This window comes from Salvelinus fontinalis, chromosome 27 (assembly GCF_029448725.1).
Source record: "Salvelinus fontinalis isolate EN_2023a chromosome 27, ASM2944872v1, whole genome shotgun sequence".
NCBI classification, from domain to species: domain Eukaryota; kingdom Metazoa; phylum Chordata; class Actinopteri; order Salmoniformes; family Salmonidae; genus Salvelinus; species Salvelinus fontinalis.
The window spans coordinates 297,566-305,000 of NC_074691.1; the positions used below are offsets into that span (position 1 = coordinate 297,566).

Consider the following 7,435-nt stretch of genomic DNA (forward strand, 5'->3'; position numbering starts at 1 on the left):
GAACACACAACATTCTATAATAGAACTGTGTTATTTGACGTGTGAAATGTAATAGCAGTGACGCTATTACTGTGTAACTCTGGTAGGGAAACACCTGAAAAATAGCACACTTGGTTGTGTACCAGTCCTCGACTAGTCGGCGTAAGCTAACATCTCCCACAACAGAGAACAGTTGATTGTCAAGGGCATTGAATTTCATTATCTTGGCGTTAACTTCTTATGGCTGCAGCCCGACGTCGGTACACTTATGACAACAGCCAGCTCAAGTGCAGGGCGCGAAATTCAAAATATATATTTTTTTAATATTTCACTTTCACACATTAACAAGTCCAATACAGCATATGAAAGGTACACATCTTGTGAATCCAGCCAACATGTCCGATTTTTAAAATGTTTTACAGGGAAGACACAATATGTAAATCTATTAGCTAACCACATTAGCAAAAGACACTACTTTTTTTACTCCACCAGTTTTTTACTCCATCAGTAGCTATCACAAATTCGACCAAATAAAGATATAAATAGCCATTAACCAAGAAACAACTTCATCAGATGACAGTCTGATAACATATTTATTGTATAGCATATGTTTTGTTAGAAAAATGTGCATATTTCAGGTATAAATCATAGTTTACATTGCAGCTACAATCTGAAATTGCACCGAAAGAAGCCATAAAACTTACAGACACCAACGTCAAATACCTAATTACTCATCATAAAACATTCTGAAAAATACATAGTGTACAGCAAATGAAAAACAGGCATCTTGTGATGCCAGACAATATTTCCGATTTATTAAGTGTTTTACAGCGAAAACAAAATGTAGCGTTATATTAGCTTAGCACAATAGCCAGAAACACTTGGGCGCCGACGACTACGACAGATATATGAAATAGCATCATACAATATTTCTTACTTTTGCTGATCTTTCATCAGAATGTTGGACAAGGTGTCCTTTGTCCAGAACAGTCGTTGTTTGGATTTAAAACGGCAACTTTCCCTCTTCATTTAGCAACCACACTAGCTTAGTGGCACGACGCTCTCCATGTCAACAAATGGAAGAGAACGGAACACGGCAAAACTCCCGAAAATGTTTCAATAATCTGATGAAACTAGATTGAAAAAACATACTTTACGATGATATGGTGACATGTATCAAATAAAATCAAAGCCGGAGATAATAGTCGCCTATAACGGCAGCTAAACAAAAGGCAATCCCACTGTCCACCTTGCGCTCTTCAGAGTACCGAAAATGGGGGACACGTCATTCCAAGATGATGTGTTCCATCTCAGACCAAGATAATCACCTCATTTCTTCTCTCACAGCCTCTTGACACCCAGGGGAAGGTGTATGACGTGCATGTATACTAATAGGTCTCGTGCCCATTTATAGGCAGGAAGAAGAAGAGAGCATCGATTTCAGACTTTCCACTTCCTGGTCAGGAAATGTGCTGCAGAATGAGTTCTGTTTCACTCAGAGAAATAATTCAAACGTTTTTAGAAACTAGATAGTGTTTTCTATCCAATAGTAATAATAATATATGCATATTGTACGAGCAAGAATTGAGTACGAGGCCGTTTGAAATGGGCACCTTTTATCTGGCTACTCAATACTGCCCCTTGCAGCCCAAACAGGTTAATAAAGCCGATACCGATGTTGGCATTTTTAGCTAATATAGTCCAATTCCGATATGTTCGCCGATATGTCACGCATCCCTATTAGGAAGGTGTTCCCAATGTTTTGTACAAGCCGTGTAAATACAATTGTATTTACGCAGTGTAAATACAATTGTATTTACGCTGTGTAAATACATTTTTGCTTTGGCGAACCATTATTATTTTTTGCATTTGTCAATAAAACTCATGAATGCAACTATTTATGTCAAATTGTTTCGTGTTCTACATGTAGCGCTGGTTGTGCTGAAAAGAAAATGGAAAACACTTAATTGTGAGACTAAATATAAGGGATGGACACGCAGATAAATGAAAAGGCAATTTTTGCTGGGGTCTCGGGACTGATAGGGTTCAATTGCATATTTGTATTTGAAAATACACTTGTCTGTGTATGAATATTTCCAAATACATTCCAATATTCAACTACTTGTATTTTCAAATACATAATATCTGAAAACTTACTTTGAAATGAATGTGAAAATAATTGAAATAGTATTTGAACCCATATGGTATATGGCCCTACCTATAAATTGCTGGGTAAATACACCTAAACAAGTCCAACAACCAGTGGTAGCTTCAGGTTCAGTGAAGAGAGTCACTCTAGTCACGAGCCACAGCAGCCTGGCCTTTCACAGGAAATTGCCTAGACATGGACGTGTTCACCGCCTCCTTGAACAAATAAATAAGGAAAATCGATCACTGCCACAGACAGACAGCAGAGGACAGAACATTAGTCCTCTCTCGCCATCTCCCTGTCTCTCCGTTTCCATTACTCTCTTTCTCCATATTTGAAGGTGCATGAACAGTGCTGGTTCCCTGTGCTTTTTGCACAATTCCTGCTCTCACAATTTTTAAAAGGCAAAACCTGTTGGGGAGCAGCAGTGTGTGTTCGTGGGCTACTAGGTTCTGTACGGTGCTGAGCCTGGAAGGCTTTCACTACAGTTCTCTCGAGACCACAGATTACCTTCTATTTTTAGTTTACCTTCACTAGGTCTCCTCAAAATCTTGGGACTGAAGGACTAGTTTCCTTTGCAAAACTAGAAACGACAGACAGGCTTAATTGAATGTAGGGAAAGGGGATACCTAGTCAATCACACTAACTGCATTCAACCGAAATGTGCCTTCAGCATTTAACCTAACCCCTCTGAATCAGAAAGGTGCGGGGGGAGCTGCTTTAAATAGACGTCCACGTCATCGGCGCCCGGGGGACCAGCTGTTGTTGGGGGTTAACTGCCTTGCTCAAGGGCAGAACGGCAGGTTTTTCCACCTTGCCAGCTCGGGGATTCAAACCAGTGACCTTTCAGTTACTGGCCCAATGCTCTTAACTGCTAGGTTACCTGTAGTCTAGGATGCATAGAAACAGTTTAATGGTATTGTTCAGTCACAATCATTTGTGACAAGGTCTGACTAACACTCACAGAAAGGCTTGCTTTTAAAGTTAGCTACACACACACAAAGATAATGCAAATATACAAGATAACTTAGTAAGAGTAAAGCCATGGCATGATCTAAAGACCAGCCTGCACTGGCACGATGCCCATTACCCAGTGGCAGCCCAATCCCTATAATCCAGAATAGTGTTTGTGTGTACTATATGTGTGTGTGTTTGTGCATTTATTAACATAAGTGCTTCTCTGTGTGTACTAGTGTTCATGTGTCTGTGTTAAAGACAACATTTACTGTAGGGTGTTTAGGTAGACATGTAGCTGGGATAGTACTCATCACTCATTTCTAACAAAGCCTATTCGAGATGGAGCCTAGCTACAGCATCATTTAGATCAAATCATATTCATGCTGTGCTGCATGAACAAAATTGGCAGTAAGTTACAGAGGTGATGTAATACAACTTCCTCTTTACTCGATTATGACTAAGCATGTTTCAATACAATAAATCTACCGTGGCGATGGGTAAAGAATAATTTCACCAAAATGGAGGGTAAAAATGAATCCATTAAGGATTCGTTTTTCTGCATCAGCCGCATCTCCCTATTAAAATTCTGTGTGTGCTGGAGACAAGGTTCGGAGGCAGGTCATTGCCATAACAATCACTGCAGCTCCGATTTATTTTTAGCTAGAAGGGAAATTGGAGAGTGACACAACGACAACAGAGGCTGGCAAGATTGCTACTGTTCTGCACACGGTGTGTGTGTGTCTGAATGACAACACCCAATTACCTATTGTCAGTCTGACAAGCCACACAGCTCTAATGGGGTAAAAAAAATGAGTAAAATACATTCTTCAACTGACAGTAAAGCAAACCTTTGAGATGGTGAAGAGCTTTCGATGCAACTTGCTATTTCCACTACTAACCGTTTCCCTAGGGTTTAATGGACTACAAAATCAGCTTTCGGCAGATGTGGCCAGATATCACACACACTGAACCGTACATTGAATAAAATAGCCTAATTTGGATGGCCCTGGCAACAGCCATTAAACAACATGCAACACTAAACACATAAGCTCTGTAATACGATTTAATATTTTCATGACAGGCAGAGCCCACTTCTGGGACAGGCTCCCAGAGTGCACAATACACCACACTACAAAGATGGCATATGTGATTAGCTGGAGCTAAATAACAGCTTGGGTTTCTTTTGATCTCCTGGGTGTAAAAAAAACGCTGAAGAGTCCTCCTTTCACTGGCCGGGGTTTCTGTTGGACACATTGTGCTGCATCTCACTGCCTTGGTGGAGGAGGTGGGTGGATGTTAAAGAGTGAGAAAGAGTGTGTGGTGTTGGAAACAAATTTTTATTAAGGGAAATTGAGAGAGTCCAACATGAGAAGAAGAGAAAGACAGACATTGGAAAGAGGGAGGGAGGGAGGGAGGCGAATGGGGAAAAAGGGAGACTAATGATTTAGACTAGAGACATTAAAGTCCCTCTCTGGTGTTCAGATGAGCAGCCTGCCACACATCCCACCCACTCTCACACACAGATAGTGTGATGAGCAATAGTATGGGGGAGCAGAGAAAGATACAGGAGTGGACTTCAGGCCTTCGACATTGTGCGCTGGTATTTTTAATACATTTCCTTTCATATGATTCATATGATGTACTCTACAAATAGAAATGTATTGGACGTGTGTACATTACTTTGGCAGTGCTACTCAGCGAAAATGCACCAGGGTTAAGCCAGAATTGTGTTTTTCACGCAGAAAAGGAAAGATAAAAAGCATTTTAAAAATGTCACTGTGTTTTATGAACACAGATCTAAAATGCTTCTTATGGTAAATTCTAGCAAGGCTGCAGTCCGGGTTCGCTCCCAATTATGAATGTGAAAGGACAAATTTTGTGCTTCAGTTGCACTTTTCCACTTGAATGAAATATCTTTGCTCTCATAATTTCTCAGAATAAGAATAGACTGACGAGATTCAGAAGAAAGTCTTTGTTTCTGGCCATTTTGAGTCTGTAATCGAACCCACAAATGCTGATCAACTCCAGACACTCAACTAGTCTAAAGAAGGCCAGTTTTATTGCTTCTTTAATCAGACAACAGTTTTCAGCTGTGCTAACATACTTGCAAAAGGGTTTTCTAATTATCGATTAGCTAACACAACGTGCCATTGGAACACAGGAGTGATGGTTGCTGATAATGGACCTCTGTACGCCTATGTAGATATTCCATTAAAGGTCAGACGTTTATAGCTACAATAGTCATTTACAACATTAACAATGTCTACACTGTATTTCTGATCAATTTCACGTTATTTTAATGGACAAAAAAATGTGCTTTTTCTTTTTTTAAGGACATTTCTAAGTGACCCCAAACTTTTGAACAGTAGTATATAATACATATATACATACACATGTATAAATATATGTATATACATGTATGTATACATATATGTATATACACATATGTATATATACAGTGGGGAGAAAAAGTATTTGATACACTGCCGATTTTGCAGGTTTTCCTACTTACAAAGCATGTAGAGGTCTGTAATTTTTATCATAGGTACACTTCAACTGTGAGAGACGGAATCTAAAACAAAAATCCAGAAAATCACATTGTATTATTTTTAAGTAATTAATTTGCATTTTATTGCATACACAATACACATACACACACACACACACACACATATATACACATATACATACATGTCTATTATATGTACAGTCATGGCTAAAAGTTTTGAGAATGACACAAATATTAATTTCCACAAAGTTTGCTGCTTCAGTGTCTTTAGATATTTTTGTCAGATGTTATTATGGAATACTGAAGTATAATTACAAGCATTTCATAAGTGTCAAAGGCTTTTTATTGACAATTACATGAAGTTGATGCAAAGAGTCAATATTTCCTGCTGGAGGTCATTTTGCAGGGCTCTGGCAGTGCACCTCCTTGCACAAAGGCGGAGGTAGCGGTCCTGCTGCTGGGTTGTTGCCCTCCTACGGCCTCCTCCACGTCTCCTGATGTACTGGCCTGTCTCCTGCTAGTGCCTCCATGCTCTGGACACTACGCTGACAGACACAGCAAACCTTTTTGCCACAGCTCGCATTGATGTGCCTCCTGGATGAACTGCACTACCTGAGCCACTTGTGTGGGTTGTAGACTCCGTCTCATGCTACTGTAACGGATGTGAAATGGCTAGCTAGTTAGCGAGTATGCGCTAGTAGCATTTCAATCAGTTACGTCACTTGCTCTGAGACTTTAAGTAGGGTTGCCCCTTGCTCTGCAAGGGCCGCGGCCTTTGTGGAGCGATGGGTAACGATGCTTCGTGGGCGACCGTTGTTGATGTGTGCAGAGGGTCCCTGGTTCACGCCCGTGTCGGGGCGAGGGGACGGTTTAAAAAGTTATACTGCTACATTGATGCTGTTGACCCGGATCACTGGTTGCTGCGGAAAAGGAGGAGGTTGAAAGGGGGGTTAGTGTAACGGATGTGAAATGGCTAGCTAGTTAGCGAGTACGCGCTAGTAGCATTTCAGTCAGTTACGTCACTTGCTCTGAGACTTTAAGTAGGGTTGCCCCTTGCTCTGCAAGGGCCGCGGCTTTTGTGGAGCGATGGGTAATGACGCTTCGTGGGTGTCAGTTGTTGATGTGTGCAGAGGGTCCCTGGTTCGCGCCCGTGTTGGGGCGAGGGGACGGTTTAAAGTTATACTGTTACACTACCACTAGAGTGAGAGCACCGCCAGCATTCAAAAGTGACCAAAACATCAGCCAGGAAGCATAGGAACTGAGAAGTGGTCTGTGGTCACCACCTACAGAATCACTCCTTTTTTGGGGGTGTCTTGCTAATTGCCTATAATTTCCACCTTTTGTCTATTCCATTTGCACAACAGCATGTGAAATTTATTGTCAATCAGTGTTGCTTCCTAATTGGACAGTTTGATTTCACAGAAGTGTGATTGACTTGGAGTTACATTGTGTTGTTTAAGTGTTCCCTTTATTTTTTTGAGCAGTGTATATATATATATATATATATATATATATATATATATATATATATATATATATATATATATATATATATATATATATATATATGCGTATCGATTATATATATACAGTTGAAGTCGGAAGTTTACATACACTTAGGTTGGAGTCATTAACTCATTTTTCAACCACTACACGCATTTTTTGTTAACAAACTATAGTTTTGGGAAGTCGGTTAGGACATCTACTTTGTGCATGACACAAGTCCTTTTTCCAACAATTGTTTACAGACAGATTATTTCACCTATAATTCACTGTATCACAATTCCAATGGGTCAGAAGTTTACATACACTAAGTTGACTGTGCCTTTAAACAGCTTGGA

At 40.1% G+C, this 7,435-nt stretch overlaps 1 protein-coding gene across 1 annotated transcript in view; it reads left to right on the top strand.

The window, feature by feature from the left end:
- Positions 1-7,435, top strand: part of LOC129824821 (serine/threonine-protein phosphatase 2A 56 kDa regulatory subunit alpha isoform-like) — a 123,945-nt gene that overhangs the window by 73,129 nt on the left and 43,381 nt on the right. The gene's annotated exons all lie outside the window — the stretch shown is intronic.